Genomic DNA, 18865 nt, shown 5'->3' with positions numbered 1-18865 from the left:
AAGTCTTTGTGACATTGAAGGGCTTAAAGAGAGCCTACTCCCATGGCCAACTGGCAACTACTTGAGTATCCAATAGCAAAGAAGAGCTAGTCAGTTAGTACAAATTGAGCAATTACATATCCATTATTTTATTTTAAAAGGAGACAATTTACATAAAACTACAGAAGCAAAGTGATCCTAACAGAATAAATTGCTTTGTATTATTTTTAACATGGAGAGAATTGTTAATATATGTGAGTATTCTGCTTTGTTAAATATATAAACTATGCAAATGAACATATGCAAATGTACTATGTAGGGAGAGTGGATACAAGAAATTGGAGTAAGCCATCACAAGTGGTCACATCCAATAACCAGGTAGAAAGAGGAGCCAAAGTCAATTAGAATCACTGGTCATATACAGAGTAACTGTGTTTCAAGGTGCTGGACTGGCCAAGAACACTAAAAAGGAGATGTTTTTATGTAGGCTTTATCCTTTTCTCCTGGGAGAGGAAAACTCAATGGCCTTACAAATTAAAATAAGGTGATAAATATTATGTATAATTTTCTAGCAATGTTGCAAAGGAGGTCAAAATATATCGATTTCAGGAGAATGTATATAACATTGTCTAAATGGACCTTAAAGAACATACCATTTGGAGGAAAAAGATCCAAACAACTAAAGGCAATATAAAATAGCATACAGTGAACTTAGAAAGCCCCACTGACATAGCAGGCTTATTTCTATTAAAATGGGACCCAGGTCAGAACATGTCATCATAAGTCTAAAAATTACAACTGAACTCTAAAAGCTAATAATTCAATGCCTCAATTTAAAAAAGTGGTTGTTTGATGATTCAGAACCTATAATCTAAGAATGTTCAAGATGGGATTGTAACCTAGGAAGGAAGATATAACAAGAACAAGGAGGAAGAGGAGAAGGAGAAGAAGAAAAGAAGAATGTTAATAAAGCAGCCAACTTAAATTCACATAATAAATACCTCTATAATTCATTTAATAATAAGTATAAAGTATAAGTATAAAAATAAGTCATAAGAACTTTGGTAATTCTTGTGTCTTTTTCCTGATTTTAAGGTATTTAAAGCTCATTTTCAAATATGATATATAAGCATTTAATTTTTATAAATATTTAGAAGAAACTGATTAAGTATTTTTGTAATCAACATATTTGTCTCTAAAACTTTAACCTGATAAATTTGTGTTTTAATGTATTAGTTGCATAAATAATGCCTAAGAGTTTAGAGTTGTGTTGTCCAATGTGGCACCCACTAGCTACATGGAGTACTTAAATTTAAATAAATTAAAATTTAAAAATAAATGTCTCCCTAGGTTTTAAAAAATTGGCAAAAATCCTTATTATAATGCTCTAATTCAGCTGTATATATTGATTACAAACTATGTTAATTATGCAGAAAACCAAGTATTTTGCTGGGTTTGAATGAAACCAAAGCCAAGGTTATAAAGTAGCTTTTCAGTAGTTTCTAAGCTTTCTGTGTGCACTCTTTCCGCAGGCCCTAATGAAAATACTCTCCTTAGATTTAGAAAAAAGTAGGATTCCAAATTTAAAATGCCATTTATCTCAAAGGTAAATTAAAATTTAATGATAGCCTGATTAATCGTTGTGATTTGATGAACTGGAGACATTTAGCATGAAAGCCCCAAGACACATTTGCTCTAAACTATACAGACCAGAGAAAAAGACTAAAGATGAACCACCTTCTTTCAAATGTGACTTTAATGTTATATTTCAGAATTTTGCCTTCTAAACTCCACTTTCTCATTCTGGTATTATCTTACTGAATGGAAACCCTTTCATTTGTGAAAAGCAAAACAAAGAATTCAAGAGGTCTAGATAGGGTAACTTTCAAAGGCTTAAAAGCAACCATGATGTTATCTTGGTGATAACTTATCTAAAAAACAATATAATACTTCACTTTACATTCTTTATATAAGTATTGAAATTATTTTATTTGATAAATCTCCAAAAATGTATCAGTTGACAGGTCAAAAGCTATCATCATTTCAGAGAATTTTTTGGTTTTTGTTAATGATCTGCTCTGATAAAACAGCTTTTCTAAATAAGCACAAAAGAAAAGAAATCAATATGCATAAGAATAGGAAGTTGTAAAAGAACACAGTGTTGGGTTCATGTTATTGTAGAGGTTAGAAAGGAAACAAGAATAGAGGAAGAAGGTGAGAGAGGAGAAAGGGAACAAAGAAAAATTTTTAAAAACCGTTTGGGGAAAGTGGGCATGGGAAAGCATTTAAGGTCACATTAGCAAAGATAATGTTCTACATTTGTGTATTTTACATTTTGTACAGTTCTTATAAAGAAAGAAATGCCTTCAATAAAGAGTAATTCCTATGGATAGAAATAAGACACAGTTCATACAGATCTCTTCACTAGAATGTTCCTAGGAGATACTCATCAGAGTCAAAATAAGCCTTGGACTCCAGAGATAGCTTACATGCTTATATATGGTTAATTGGAGGCAAACATTGGCCATAAGTGGATTTCTAGAATTTACACCATTCTGCTTTTGAAACATAGGGCTTCCTAAAGTAATTCATGTTAGTAATAGTCCAGATCTTCACTGTCTGGTATTACAACCCCTAGCCACAGATGTCTATTTAAATTTAAATCAAATTTAAAATTTAATTCCTCAGTCTCACAAGTTCAACAGCTTATATGGGTAGTGACTACTGCACTGGGGAGCACAGACGTAGAAACTTTTCTGTCATTACATTAAATTATGTCAGAATGCATAGGCCTAGACAGCCTTCCTGTCAAGTTGTGAAGCTGGATTCTATTCTGAAACAGGGATGTGGGAGGAAAATTCTACTGGATGCACCATGTTATGCCTTGTCTGTACATCATTCTACCAGCTGCTTCCATTCTGACATTGGTAGCCCCTGGACTTGCACTTACAAACTCTGCTTCATTGCAGAATCTAGGACTATCCTGGCCCTTGTCAAGAAGAATGCAAAGAGTGTGTGAGTGTAAATGGTTCAGGGCCATGGCCTGGCACTCCAGCATCAGGGAAACTTGCTCTGGCCTTCCTCCACCCCACTCCACCTGCTATTGTTGGTAACTGCACTCCAAGTGCTGCATTATAACCTGGGACCTGACATAGGTCCCCGCTCCATCCATTCCTTCACTCACTGATTCCACAAATACAATGAGCATTCGCTATGTGCATCAAGTGGTGGATAAAGTAGTGAGCAAGGACAGTCCCTTCGTTTACTGAGCTTATATTCACACACAGGAAAATGTCAGCAAATAAATAATTACCTACAATTTAAAGTTAGAATTGGGGTAAGTGCTGCAAGAGATAACGTAGGATGCTAGGAGATGAGAATAATGAAGAGGCCCGCCCTATTCTAGGTGCCCAGGAAGGCTTCTTTTAGCAAGTGACAGTTGACCTGATATCAGAGGCATGATTAAGTTAAATAGATGAAACTGGGAAGAGAGGGTATCTCAATCAACTATGTGCATGTACAAGCCTTATGGCAAGTGAATCTTAGGTAACTAAAAGAATGCCAGAAATTGTAGCAGAAAACGAAGGGCAAGTGTGCCTTAGATGAGCAGGGCCAGACTGACCAGAGCCTGTTATGAACAACACCTTTGCACTAGTGAAGCTTTGGAAAATGAAAAAGAAATATGGTAACCCTCAAAATAAAGATTTAGGCCTTACTCCAAGAAGAGTGGGAAATCATTTCAGGATAGATGAGGAATATAATCAAATTTGCCTTTTGTAAAAACAAAAACAAAGGGCAGATGGACTAAGAGAATAAGAAAAGAAGCTAAAAGTCCAGTTAGTAAGCTTTCATGGATGTCCAGAAACTGGTGATGGTAGTTTGGTACTTGCACAGGGAAGGGGCCTGTCCCCCGTGTCTGAATTCCTGTGTTGAAAATGTCACCATCATGCAGTTTTCCTTAAAACAGGCCCCTGCTAGTTACTGAGGGTAGATACCTTCCTAAACTCTAGTGTCCACAAACTATAGCATTTCAGCCTACGAAGCTGGATCATCCTAATTCTGCCTGTCCCACCTGACCCTTCCTGTCTAAATCTCCAAATACTGCTTGATCCCAGACTCCTCTCCCCATATTTAGCCAGGACTCCCCCACCCCAATACTCCTCAAATCTAATTTCCTGCCTCCTTAAATTACCATCTGCCCCATTTCCATTCTCCTGAGATACTATGTTTGCCTACCTGGCTGATCTCCTCCATTTAAGACCAGTTTATCCTGACATTGCTGAGTACCCACTGTTAGAAAAATAAAAGGAAAAAGTGAAAAAATAACCCAAATGGTTCAAGTCCTGAAGTCTTTAAAAAATAAACCAGGTGACCAGAAGCATAATGCCCCAATTCCCCCAATTTAGCACACCACAGCCCACATGCTCCTGTCTTTCACTTCTAGCAGCAGCCTTGACTTTGTCCATCACCTTTCCTTTCCAAATAGTTCATAAAGAATAATTGACTGTCTGGGCTTAGGGTAGACCCACTCCACTTGGCTACTGAGGTTCTATGTTTGCTTTCAGAGACATTTTACGTCCTGTGAGGGTCAAGACCAATTTTGTTTACCTGGTGACCAAGAAGAGTGCTTTATATATGAAAATACTTAACAAATATGTGCATGTCTTTTTTTAAAAAAAAAAGTTGGCTACAATTTCTAGCCAGTTAGGCTATGTATGACAAAGCATTACTTCCTCTTAGCCAAATAACTGCTGCTTTGTTTCAGAAAAATATAATGTACTGTTTGGCTATTATGGGCAAGCCCCTCTGTGTGCTTGTGCACCAAGTCCACTGGCACCTTGAAAAGGGTACAGAGAAAATCCTAATTGAAGGGATGTGAGCAAAAGTCTAGAGGAAGGGAGACTCTGAGCACATGACTAGATCCCCAAGGAGATTTGGGCCAGTGAGCAAACCATTACAGTGAAAAATGGAAAACACATTTCTAGGAGCAGTGACATCTAACGCTCAATTAGAATTAGCTTCTGGTTTATAGTATAATTACCATCCTTTATCCCAAAGCACTTAGCCAGAGTCTGTTACATGCAAGAGCTATAAGTGACACTCAACGAATGAAGGAGATGTGTGGTAGTCCCAGAAGTCTGGGTGGAGAGCAAAAGAGGAGGCAGGAATGAAGCAGGGTAGCTGCCATCATAGCACAGATTAACCAGCCAGTGAATGGAATTCAAACCTTTTTTCCCCCTAATCTATTCTAGAGGAAGATGACTACAACAGGGATGGCTCAATGTCTACCTAAATGTATGCTTCACCTTTGTGAGAGAAAGTTGTCACTGAGAAGCTCCTGTTAAGCCAAGGATGACATCTCCCAGCCCCTCTGCATCTATGTGGGCATTTGACCAGCTTTTATCAGTAGAATATAAGCAGAAATGTTGTTGTCATCACTTATGAGCCAAGATGTTTAAGAAGATATGTCTTTTTATTCCCTTTCTCTCCACACATACCTTTCTCCTTCTCGCTCTCTCTCCATCTAATTGTCATGTGAGAGAAATATGCTTTTATTATTTGAAGCCACTGGTAGTTCAGTTTATTACAGCAGCTATCATCATCCTAACTTGTTCTGAAATTGATACCTTAAACAGGGTGCTGACTTTACAAAAATCTAAATATGCGGTGGTGGCCATTGGCAAGGAAATGGATGTAAAAGACCAGAGGTCTGAAACCCTATTATGCCCTGGAAAAACTGCACTAATTTAAAGGGTAGATCTATAGTCCTAGGAAATGGCTAGCAAGAGCTAGCATACTAGTATGTGATGATTGCTCCTCACTGACTATATCAAAGTATTACAAGAAAATGGATGGAGCTCAGGAAAGAATTTGCTACTTTAAGAACAAAAATAAAGGAGAATAGCCAAATGCTATAAAGGCATGACTATCAAGTTGGAACAGTCCACTGCTTAAGGGAATCTAATGCTGAGGAATAAATAACACTGCAAGAAGCTTTGAATAGCAGATGTCCATGAAGACTTCACAGTTAGATGAAGTAACTCCACCTTGCAGCAAAAATATGATTAATGAAGTTACCCTACCATGCCACCCCACCCTGTTGTTACAGGTGACTGCAAAATTACAAGTTGAGACACGGGTAATTGAAACACAAGCAAAGAAATGGACCAGGTCCAAGAATTATGAATAGTAGTAAGTAGAATAACTGACAGCAAATAGGTAAGAAACTTACAAAAATTTTTGAGGGAATTGTATTGACAAGGAAATTGGGACCCTAGCTAAGAAAAAAAAAAAGAACAGAAAAGTGACTATAAAACAACCTCAAGGCATCCAAACTTAGACCAGTGAGCAGTGGGCTAGGAAAGTTATATAACTCCCATGAAGGACATACTTTCCAATATTCACTTGGGATGTGGCTATGGAGTATAATGGAAAAGAAAGAAGCTCCCACAGGGTGGCCAGGGCTACCAAGAACAAAGAACAGAAGGGTTCCTCCAAGACAGCAAAACCTGGGTATAATAAAAACTTTCCCTCACTGTCAGAGCCAAAGGTCTGTAGCAATGTCTACTGGGATTTCTTCCATGTTATAAACCAAAGACTGCTGTGTCTCCATTCTTCCCTTTTCCAAATTGGAATTTTGAATGCAATTATTCTGTATCTGGTCATCATTGTATGATGGAAGGGCAATAACCTGCCTTTTAGTATAAAGGTTTCCGGACAACAAGGGGCCATATCCAGATTTAATGGTGGGAGTGGGATGCAGAATTCAGCATCACCCATAGAACTTGGACTTTTGAGATGCATGCTGTGACCAAGGGAAATTCAGATAGTTTCCTGGCACTGAGGTTTTCCTACATGTGGCCAGATAGGGAGAATATGATAGAAATAGCTTTTTAGCAAAATTTGTTCTCCTCCTTCTGTGATATAAAAATGTTGCTGAGAAGTGGCTAACCAGCCAGGGGTTACATAGGTCCCTCTTTGTATGTAGATGGAGCAATATCATTATCTGCCCAACAAAAAGCAAGGTGTGGCACCTCCTGGATGTGCCTTCCCTATGTTCATTTCTTCCACAGCTGCCAGCTAAATGCAGAGAACTCCACGTCCTTAGTGTAATCAAAATTTGGGTCCCCAAATCACTGCATGGAACATACACACTGGACTCTCATATGAGCAAAAACTAAACTTCTACTCTGTTAACCACTGAAATGTAAAGGCCCTTTTAGAGAGGCTGGAGTTATCTCAACTAATACAATGATCTTTGAAGAAGAAAGAAGGAGGCTTAAAGCCTGCTATTATGACTCATGTTAGGGGCTGGAAGAGTTAGAGATACTTGGGGTATTTACTTTTCTCATTGGATGTCAATCCTGGTGTCTTATCCACCTATGTCCCTCAATGGTCTCTCAACTAGCGTCCCAGGCATCAATCTTTTCTATTCTTATAATCTGTCTTTCTCATGCCAGCTCAGAGACTGTACCCCAATTAAAGCAGATCATGTCACACTATTTAAAATTGCAGTTGACCCTATTGCCTGTCTTACAGGATAAACTTCAAATGACTTTGCATTGAGTACATCACCTTTCACATTTGATCCCCAACCTTCTTCTTTGGTCTGATCTCCCTTCACTTCCCTAATTACCTACCACACCCTTTGTATTGTGTAATACTGCTTTGCCAACGCTGTTCCCTCTATCTAGAATATCATCCCTCTACCTCCTTTTTAGCCTCAAGAATGTGCACTATTCTCTTAAAAATTATTTTAGGTGTCACTTCATCTGTGAAGTCTCATCTGTCACTCCCACACAGAAAACGAAACTTTTAACAGTTATGATCTGATTAGCCAGCCTCACATACTAGGTCTACTATTAGGATATTTCTAATGTTTAGTGATCTATGTGGCTTAATTTTGTTGCTGTTTATTTTATTATTTAGTCAGCCTCTAAATTTATTTCCTTACTTACTTGTATCTTATGTACTTAAGAGCTCTTCCTTTTCAGAATTGTCCAATTATACATTAGAATTAGATTGGCTTCCTTCAATGGGAGGATATAACCATAATCAGTGTTGCTGAATGAAATTAACACAGCCCATTTGAGTGAGTTTTCTAAAATTGTTAAGTATTTGGAAGGCAAGGTCCAGGAATGCAAGAAACTCTACAATGTGGATAGAAATTCTGTGTCCTACATGATTTTTACACTTCTCACCAAATGTATGTAAATGAAAAAATTATTATTTGCAACTAGATCCTAACCCTGTTGTACATAGGAATTTTCTAGGAATATAACTACCATACTTGGAACTTCACCAAGATTTACCCACCGTTTTGGAAAGTCACATCACCAACTATAACACTGCTCAAGATAACTGCTCATTCACTAACACAACATACACTCAATGAATGTATTTACTTTGTTCTTGTAACAAAAAGCCAAATACAAAAGTGTCACCACTATTCAGTTAGTTTCTCTTAACCCAAATTTACACATATTCAGTAGCAAGCATCTGACTACTTTATTACAACTTTTAGTGCAGTTATCCTCAAATGTACACATGCTATTATGCTTACAGTTTTCATTACTGCTCTCCTTTATTTCTTCTATTACAGATGGAGCATGTGCATTGATCTTTAAAACATTACATATGTAGATAGGTTATATTATCTACAAAATCATTTCAGAAAAGTAAAAGGGATATTACAAAGCACTGCTTATGAAAAGGAGTCACTGGGTCTGACTGGGCAGAGGATCAGGACTGAATATACCTGGGAACTCAAAGAGACCATTTTTTTTCTCACAGGATGTTGCTGTTAGGCAACTACTCAGTTGAATTGCCTTTCTGCTTCTCCAATAGCATTTACGACATGTTATGATTTATTTGTCTATGCGTGTAGGCAGTGAGTGCAGATGTCTTACTCAGAATTATGTTTCCAACACCTAGTTGAGGGCTTGAATCCTGGAAAGATATGCAGACCCCACCTCTCATGATAGAACTCTGAATCAGTTATTCAACATTTTGCCTATACCAATATTATAAAGCTTTTTCCATTCTGCCTAATATCAGAGTCAGTTACATCCAAACTCTGTTTACTCTCCTCCTTGTGGGCCCAGGCATTACTGTGGTCACCTCCATACTCAGGCACAGAAGAAGCAGGAAATAAGTATTATTTAAATCAAATTATTCCCCAGGAATATTGCTATATATAATTGTTGTATTTTCAATACTAATAGCACTGTACTTCAGATATATTATTGATTAAAATGGCATTTGTAGATTGGCCTGGTGATTTAAACATCATTTAAAGTTCTGTTTCTATAAATGCATTACAAGTTCCAAGAGAACAAGCCATTAAAATCAACTTTTATGCTGCAAGACAATTGTAGGTTGAGAGTTGTCTATGAAATGTGACAACCTATGAGACTTAGTAGTATCTGCGAAAAAAAAATAAAATGTCATCTGTTATGAGGTTGTATCTAAATATTTTATTGTAAGGCATCCTGCAGGTAATATTTGGCCATTTTACCTTCTAAATTTAATACACATGGTATTTTTCGCATAAAAAGAAGCAGCAATAGCTATTTACAAGGAACTTGACTTCTTGATGAAAAGCTCAATAATTATTTGATTTATCCTTATATGACTTTGTTATAGCTGTCATTTAATAAAATAAATGTATTTTAGACAATATACTAGAAATAAATATGTTAAGTAACTATTCCAATTTCTATTAATGTATCAAGGATACTTTTTTCCAGAGGGAAAAAATGAGGACATGAGGAAAAGAAAATTATGTTGCAAAACTAATAATTTTCTCTTTATATGTAAAAATATAATTCTAAAAATAATAAACTTTAAAAATTTTATAATATTGTACTCTGTTCAAAGTAAGCACAACATTTTTAAAAAATTTTAAATGAAAATAAAATCAACTATCATTAGAAAATGATCAGTCAGATCATCTGTCTCAGCCACCCTTGCTCTCCATGGTCACTATAAGGGTCATGCTTACTCACATCTTAGCATTCTGATAAAAGCTCACCTCTCTTTTAAAAATCAGCCTCTAACTAAACTACCTTCTTATTTCTAATTCATGTTGAAAATTTGGATTTTTTCTCCTATTTAAAATAAAGCCCCTTTTGACCTTTTGACCTTTCCCAAGTATTCCCTCTAATAATAACCATGGTATCTTTTAATGGGAAGATATAGCTCCAAATAAATCTAAAAGCTGCACAAATCTTTTCTTATTCTGCCTGGGATCATGTTTATTAATACTTCTTAATATCATAGTGGTGAAATAGAGCCAGAACACCTGAGTGTGAGTTCAAGCTTGACTGCACCATTTATTTCCTATGTGACTTTAGACAAGTCTTTGTACTTTAATTTTCCTACCTGTATAAGACTATTAGTGATAGCTGCATTGTAGGGTGTTTACGAGAACTAAAATATTTAGTATTTGTAAAACACATAAAACATTTTACAATAATAATGATAAATTAATTTATTCACATAAATATAATATTAAAATATAACATAAATATTTAAAACAATGTTTCAATTTAAACTTTAATAAGTTATCATTATTATTGTTTTCTAATAATTCCCCAAATGCATAGACTGTGATGAATTTTCATGATCCTCCTCATGAATCTGCCTTAAATAATTTATCAACTATGACATTGTTAAATGCACTTCTGTATGCAAGAGACCCCAGATTTTAAACTATGTATGTGATTCTTTAAATAGTTATTCAAGTTTTACTCTCTATACTATAAAAAATCCTTGAGGGGCAATCACTATGTCTTCTACCCATTTTGCATTTGTTACAGTCTCATCAAGCACTCTTCTCTTTATACATACTAATGAGTAATAAATGAATTAATGAATGAGTGGATACATGACATTAAACCAGACAGCACAGATATATACCACTTAACCTACAGGAACAGTCACTCTTCCCTTAAAGATAATACAGCAGTGTTTGGCTTACCATGGGAGCCCTTGGCCTTGCACACTTGACCTTCTGCCTGACAACCTGCGCTTGCAGTAAAAAGTTGGTGGAAATACATATTAAAGAAACACAAGTGAAAATAAGCAATGAGCAAGAATGGGCTAGAGATCTAGATTATGAAGATACTTGTAGCATATGAGTAAAAGATTGAAAACTGTGCTCCTACATAAAGTTGACTTCATTATTTTGAGACTAAAAAGCCATAAACTCTTGCCTTAAAAAATACTCTAAACTTTAAAAAAATTACATACAAAGCATGTATATTCTTCACTTTTTTGAAGCCCCTGTGAAAATTATAGAGGCATCACAACTGTATGCAAAATCCACCTGACAAATAAAGCAAATCTCAAACAATATTTCATTCTAAAGTAAACAGAATGTCTGAACCTTATATATTTATTATCAAATGTACATAAGAAGATGTCCTGTCAACTTTAAGGATGTTCCTTAGGACTAGTCTCTATGGGATAGAAGATTTCAAGGAACTAATTAATTCCTTGTAATTTATCAAAAAAAATGTGTTAGGTCAGAATGAAACATATATCTTGTAGGTTTCTTAGATTTTATCAGTAATTTGGTCTACTTTCACAATATATATGCATGTATGCCAATCTCTCAAAATACCATTTCAAAATCTCAGTTATAAATTCAAGAAATATATTTTTTCTATGTTTAACCAAAATTTTCCACTGATGTGCAAACAGGTAAGCAGAAAACCTGGACAGATATGCTTTTAAATGGCCAAATGTGACTGAACCCATAACCTGTTGTTTTGTTTTTCTAGAAGTCTCACTTTTCTTACCATACTAGAAATTAGAAGGGTGAGTTCATGTTCACCATGATTCCAAAGCATCCACAATGAAACTTTAAAAGCCAAACAGAAAGGATTGAGTAGAAAATAATTTCTGCTAATCCTTTCGGAATATTCAGAAAACACATATGCTTAAAAAGGTGAACTGTGGTATTTGGAGAAATCTGAAATTGGAAATCATTTCAACTGATGCCTGGGTTGATTCTAGAAAATCAGGAGAAAAAGAAAAGAGACACTAACATTCTCAAAGTGGCATGCAATAAAGTTATCTTCTGGAGTCCATGTGTGTTTGTGTATGAGGGAGATTTGGGAACACTAACAAGGAGAGGTAAAGGTGAAGGTGAAAAGGGAGAAGAAACAAAGACAACTGCCAAGTGATTCACTCCTTTCTCCAAGAGTCTGAACAGAACCAGGAAAGGCAAAAGAGGACATAAAACAGAATTCTATTGGTGATGAGGAACAATTGGTCTGATCCTGACAGAGAGAAAGGATCATAGTATTTACTTTGGGAAGGCATATTAATTCTTTTAAGTGAAGAGGACAATTTTCATTCAGTATGGAAAAAAGTTATTTATGCATGCCAATTTTTCAGAAAGTCTGTGGAGCCACATAAGCAAGCATATACTATATGACCCACACTAAAAATCATCACCTCTGGCAACAATTAATGCATTATATATGCATAATGTGCCAAATTACTGAACTGTTTAAGTTTTGGTTAATTTAAGAACCAAGAACTCTCTGGTCTAGATGTCTATAGATGGTATTTATATATTACAAGTGAGCTGTGAACAACTTTATATTTGCAGACACACACACAAACACATACACACAGGTCTCTGAAGAGTGAGATAAAGTAAAACTTTATTTTATATAATATATTTTTTAAATGTTACCCTCTTTTTCAAAATCTTTCCTCTAAGTTTCTTAGTACTGACAAGTTGGACTTTAGATCTTTAACTGGAATTTACCTTTCTTTTGTCCTGTGAAATGTAATATCTCTACTGATACTTATTAGTAAATATGCCAAGAGACCTCTGTCTTACACAATACTACATATTTTAAAACAATAACAAATTCTTACTTTTCCTTTGAGCTGAGATTACAAAATCAAATGCCCAACAAAATCCAAAAACCAATCACTGCAAAAAACAGAAATGCGAGGTGCTATTTAAGATATTGACATTATTGCATAACTTGATTAGAAGGAATTTTGAACCTGCATAAAATTAAGCCAGGGTACATCTGCATACCCTAAATTTTCCAGTGTAATCTTACATCCATTATTATAACATTTGTATAGTCATAAAGGATGTATATATAAAAGGCATGCTTGTGCATATTGCACACGGACAATTTTTATGAATGAATACACAAAACGCTCATAATTCGAGAAAAGGATGGCAGTACATCATTTTGAAAATGGTCATGAAGTACTGGAAGCAAATGATGAGGCAAATGGTTGGTGCCATTTGGGACTGTATTCCCTAGTCCCCTAGCCCAGTGTGTTGGAAACAGCCGTGGGTTCTTTCCTTAGAGACTCCTTCTCTCTCCTAGGAACCCTGCTACAGAATGCAGAGCGTGCACTGCTTGAAGAATAAAATGCACGCATGGCTCTGTGTTCTGAAGGCTGTTCATAAATCAGAGACATCACATTTCCTAAATCCGGTCCCACAAGTGTGTCCATGTGAGTGTGGCATTTACCAACAAATGAACAGAAGGCAACAGAGCTCATCTCCTAGAAATAACATTTCCCAGGCAGGCTGCTCTGAAGGGGCTAACACTTGAGCGCCTTCCTCTAGGGGACGAAGCCTTACATGAATACACCTCTCAGGGCTAAGTCATCTTTGTGTGTTAAGTCCACTGGACGCCATACGGCAGTTTCCAATTCCTTTAGCAACTCAAATATGGCTAGGCTGCCTGCGATGATTCGTTATTAAAGGGAGACCCCTTTGGGGAGCAGAAATGCCACCCCAGTCCCCCCACTTACCTAGCTCCCACAGACCCGCTCAGAAGGCGACACGGCACGGGCACCACAAAGGGCTGTGGGATTCCCCGCTCCCACTGGGGCTCCTCTCCCTGCGACGATTCCCTTCGCCAATGATGTGTCGCTGGAAATCCCCCTCCCCTCCACTGAGAGGAGGGTCTCCCAGGCTGGCTGGAGCTCCCGGCGTCTTCCCTCCTCTTACATCCCTGACTCTGGTTGATGGTATCCACTAGGAAGGCTCAAAGGAGAGACAGCAGGAGTATGCTAAGGAATCCTTAAGAACAATAATCTTCATCGATCTTCAGTCCCTTTCCCACGCGGGTCCCCCTCCCCCTGCTGCCGCTGCCACCGCCGCCCAGCCAGAGACGGCTGGGATGGAACGGGAAAAATCACGCCGGGCTGAGCTCCACGCGCCAGCCGGGAGTTAACGCTCTCCTGCTGGGCCCGCGGGGCGGTGGGACGGAGGCGGAGGGTGGTGGGTGCTTGGTGGGTGTGTGCCTGTGGCGGAGCCCAGAAGAGGCTGGGCTCAGGAGGCGAGGCGGGGCGCTGGGGGCGCCGGCCTGGCGCACACCCGCCTGCCACCACCCCACCTAGTGCTCCGCCTCCTCCCTAGCTCCGCGCACCCTCCCGCTGAAGCGGCCACCGCCTTCTTCTCCTTCTCCTCTTCCAGGGAACTCTGGGCTCTCGAGGTGGGCGGCGGGCCCTTGTGGCCAGGCAGTGCGGGAGGCCGGGCACTGCTAGGGACGCCTGGGCTGAGCCAGGCAGCACAAGAGCTGCACGCTGGACCGAGGACAGCGCCTCCGAGCTCAGGGCGCGGCCCATAGGGCACCGCCCACACCTCGGGGGCACCTCCCTCTCCACCAGCTCGCCTGCTGCTCCCTGCTGCCCCAACCCCGCTCCACACCCACCTGCTTCCCGGTGTGGCCCTTGCTCTTGGAAGCAAGAGGGTCCGCAGCCTGTCAGGCGGGCGCTGCGCACAAGGCGGCTGGGAAAGCCCAAGGTGCCCCACCGACATGCGCTCCAACTGTTCCCCAGGATTGCCAGGGTCCTTCGGCTTCCAGTGGTGGGCTCTCCCGCGTGAGCCCCTTCAAGACCTCAACGAAGGGGCCTCTGCTGGACCCTGGAATTGCAGTGAGAAGAGTTCGCTCCTGAGTGATAGGGCCCGGAGGATTTTCCTGCAGGGAGCAGGGGAAACAAGGAACGAAAAGAGGACCTGACTTTCCTCCAAGCACCTCTACCTCTGCTCAGGGACGTTGCCAGTCCAGTAACCCCACTTTCCTGCGTCTACGGGAAAAATCAGGTCGGTGGGAGCCTTAATTCTTGCTTCCCACGGGGGCGCTATTCATACTCAGGCTCTCTTTGCTTTGCTGGTCCTCCCTAACACCTGGAGAACTGTGCCAAGTTCCTCCCTGGCTCGGCCTCCCGTGGACACCCAGACCTTTCCCCACCTTTAGGGTGCAGTAAACACAAGATGAACTTGAAATAACATCATTGGGCTCTCCAGGCTCCTGACCTGTGTGCTCTCCAACAGGTACAAGGTAGAGACAGCAGGCACAGCTTTCAGGAAAACAAAGTAACTTGAAACACCTTTTGAAAAAGAACATAGGCCCTGTTATTTACAGCTGGGGCTCCCTTCTGAGTTTCTTTAGGTCAAGAAAGGTGGCTATTGAAAAAGGTCCAAATACACTCTTTTCAGCCCTGACATGCACTGGAAAGTGCTATCATGGAGGGTTCTCAACACCTTGACTTCCTGCCTCCCTGTGGGCCTTACTTTGTGCTGGGTGGTTTTTTCAGATACCAGAAGTTGGGCCTGATGTTTAGTATAGAAGATGGCCCTCAGATGCCATCGGCCTTCACTGCTCAGGAACCATTCTGGTCCTCTGCAGTCCTTGGAGCTTTTGTAGCTTGAATACTATGAAGAGGAAGATAACTTCCAAATTCCCAGACCTATTTCCAAGCTTCAGCTCCACAGTTCCAGGGACCTGCAGGATGTCCCCTCCTACAACTCCAGTCCTTCCACCCTCTCATTCATTTCACATACTTCCTGCAGATTACTCTCTCCTAACCACAACCCTCTCCATATCATTTCTTTGTTCACGCATATTTGCCTGCTTCCCATTCCCTACCAGTGGCCCCTGCACACTTGACTGAGCCTCTCCTGGAAAGCTCCTCTCCAGGCCTCATGTGCAAATCATTCCAGCACTTTGAGGCCCACTTCATACTCAACCTCAGTCACCCTGCACCCCTTTGGCCTCTATTGCACATCATGGGAACTATCTTTCTACAGAATATGATCTTTCTTTGTAAATGCCTTACAGCTTTAAATAAATTCCTCCAGGATGGATTCCATATCACTTTGTTTACATTCCTTACCTCTAACCCAGAGCCACACATGTGGTTAAAAGGTACCTATTCAAATATCAAACCTTTCACAGGCACACAATATTTATTATATGAATGGAATTTACAAAATAATTAAAGTCTAGACAGACTACTTAAGATTAACTTAAGCTGTGCCAGAATTTAAGGAGCATGATCTCTCATTAATTTTATGTATGGTGAAATCCCCTCTCTTTACTAGCCAAACATTAACATTACTGATCACTTTATTGAGAACTTAATTGTTTGACAAGTATTTGTTTAAAAAAATGTTTTTACCTTAAATTTCCACTAGAGTTTGGAAATCTGAATCCATTTTCCTAGGGAGTGGACACTAGTTAAGAGAGCATAATATCTGTTGACTAAAAGACATTACTGCTATCTCCAGATCTGGAAAGCAGGGTGTTATGAGTAGATTATTCATAACACCTAAGTGTGTCTGTAAGCATGCGATGATATGGAAAAATAGTCTTTATAAATAAACTCCACTTCCATTTACTAAATTACTTACAGATCAAATGGGTTACAGAGAATAACCCTTAGTGTACAAATTGTTTGAAATAGCTGAGTACAGCTATGCACAGCTTGAATTCCAGATACCTTCAAAGACTTTTGTGTTGATTAGCAGCATGTGGTTCCACTGCCTTTGTATGTATAATTTCATATTTTCCATTGTTCTTCAAAGGAAAAATTAAAATGATCTAGCTGAAAAGACAGACATGTTTTTGCATTGCTCCTTTAAGCCATCTTTTTAAAACCTTTACTGATATTTATAGAAATGTTCCTTTTCCTTGTATTTCAATTTCCCAGATTTACCTTTAGATTTTATGAAATTATATTAATATAAAGGGGAGAAATGTCTGCTTAGTATATCAAAATGCTTTGCTTGTAATGCTTGGTAAAATACACAAATTTAATATAAATTTAACCTGAAATGCTCTTATGCATATAAGTAGATACAGTTTAGATGAAGAATGTGTTTCCTCATACATCATAATGTTGGTGTGTTGGAATATATGTGGATGTACATACACAACATCAAGCATAATAGGTTTTTGGAATTTTTTGTTGAATAAAATATTAAAAAATTATTTATTATATTCTAAATAATATCATTATGAATTATGCTTTAATTTATCAGGCTGGAATTTTCACTGGCAATTGGACTTACAGAGAGAGGTGGTCTAGATTAAAACAAAGTAGTAAAGGCAAGGGGATGAATATATATTAAATGTTAAAAGCATAAAAGTAAGAATTTATAAATTTTTGAAGGCTCAAAAATTAGAGATGGATTTGAATACTTTTAAAAGTCAAATGAAAGGAAAGGTATGGCACATTAAGTAAAACCAAACAAAAAACAAAAGCCAGTTTTAAAAGGATTATTTAAGAATGACTAGAGGGCAACACTAGGAGTGGGACGTTGGGATCAGAGTGCGGTGGTAGGTGGAAGGTGGCAGGGTTTTCCACAAGGTGTGGCAGGCAGAGAGCACAGGCATCGTCTGTTGGGTGCACCTCCTGACAGTAGAGTCCCAGAGTTGGAACCTGCTTAGCCAGAGACAACATGACCAGGGCCCATAGTAAGGGCATGAACCTCCACAACAAGCTGTCTGGGCATGAACTACACCTGAGCCTCAAAGACCTGAATGAGCTACCAGTCAAGGAGCTGGCTGCTCTCCCAAAGTCCACCATAAACTGGATCTGTCCTGCCATAAACTGCCTACTTCACTGTCATATTTCTGTGGCCTTGCATGCCCGGTACAGCTGGACCAGACTAAAACAAACAGCAACTGCCATGACTTTGGCTGTCTGGTTAACCTCCAGCACTTGGATGTCCTAAACAGCAGATTGGTCACCTGTCTGGCAGCTTTGCTCAGCTCAAGGGCCTGAAGTGGTTGGACTGAAGGACAACTCCCTGGATCCTATCCTGGCCAAAGTGGCAGGGGATTGCTTGGATGAGAGGGAGAGTCCACAGCGTGAAGACAGCAATTACAGCACAGGAAGGCTGAAGAGGCCACAGTGGCTGAATTAGAGCCAGAGGCAAAGAAGAAGCAGGCAAAGCAGTAAGCCCAGGAGACTGGGGAGCAGGAACTGTGCTATGGGAGCGAGCATAGAGAGGAGTATGGTATCATCAAAGCATCTAAGCAAGAGCAGAGAAGAAACCTGAGAAGCAAACAAATGGGGCCCAGCAATCAAAGTCCAGCTCTGGGCCCTGGAAACACACATGGTCCTGAGTTGTACTGAAGTTGCTGCCATGTGGCTGGCAGGCTGGTGGCATGCCAGGTGACAGAGATGCAGCCAGCCCCTCTGCACCAGCATGATCACCATCTACAACAATGTGGTCTGGGTTTGTGTAGCCACAATATTCTCCAGTGGGAAACTGATCAGCAGTGAGCTTGTCCTTAACACCTGCTGCCTCCCAGCCTTGGAGCTTGGATTCCTATGGAAGTGGGTTCTGCTGGACACAACCCTTTCTTAGCATCAGACCTACTTGCAACCTCAAATGGCTGCTGATGGGTACTTGAGACTTTCTTTTGGTAGGGTTTCTTTGTTCCTTAGGGTTCCCTGGTGACCTAAGAAGTAGGAGGTGGGGAGAGGAAAAAACCTGCATGCCTAAAGGAATAGGCTTGGAAACGGGGAGAAGAAAACACATAGCCTTTTCTAGTTGTTATACAAAACTATGTAAAAGCAAGGCTCACGTCTACTAAGT

The 18865-nt window shown here is 39.4% G+C and overlaps 1 protein-coding gene and 1 pseudogene across 1 annotated transcript in view; one reads left to right on the top strand and one right to left on the bottom strand.

Annotated features, from left to right (window-relative positions):
• Positions 1–14314, bottom strand: part of KCNB2 (potassium voltage-gated channel subfamily B member 2) — a 388070-nt gene extending 373756 nt beyond the window's left edge. The window contains exon 1 of the mRNA XM_028518565.2: positions 13783–14314. The gene's annotated coding sequence lies outside the window, so the exon portion shown is untranslated. The remainder of the gene's footprint in view (positions 1–13782) is intronic.
• A 3405-nt stretch (positions 14315–17719) lies between these two features.
• On the top strand, positions 17720–18549 carry LOC114501378 (annotated as a pseudogene).
• The last annotated feature ends 316 nt before the right edge of the window (positions 18550–18865 follow it).

Source organism: Phyllostomus discolor, chromosome 7 (assembly GCF_004126475.2).
Source record: "Phyllostomus discolor isolate MPI-MPIP mPhyDis1 chromosome 7, mPhyDis1.pri.v3, whole genome shotgun sequence".
Taxonomy (NCBI): domain Eukaryota; kingdom Metazoa; phylum Chordata; class Mammalia; order Chiroptera; family Phyllostomidae; genus Phyllostomus; species Phyllostomus discolor.
The sequence above is the reverse complement of the archived record's forward strand: the minus strand, read 5'-3'. Positions and strand labels throughout refer to the sequence as shown.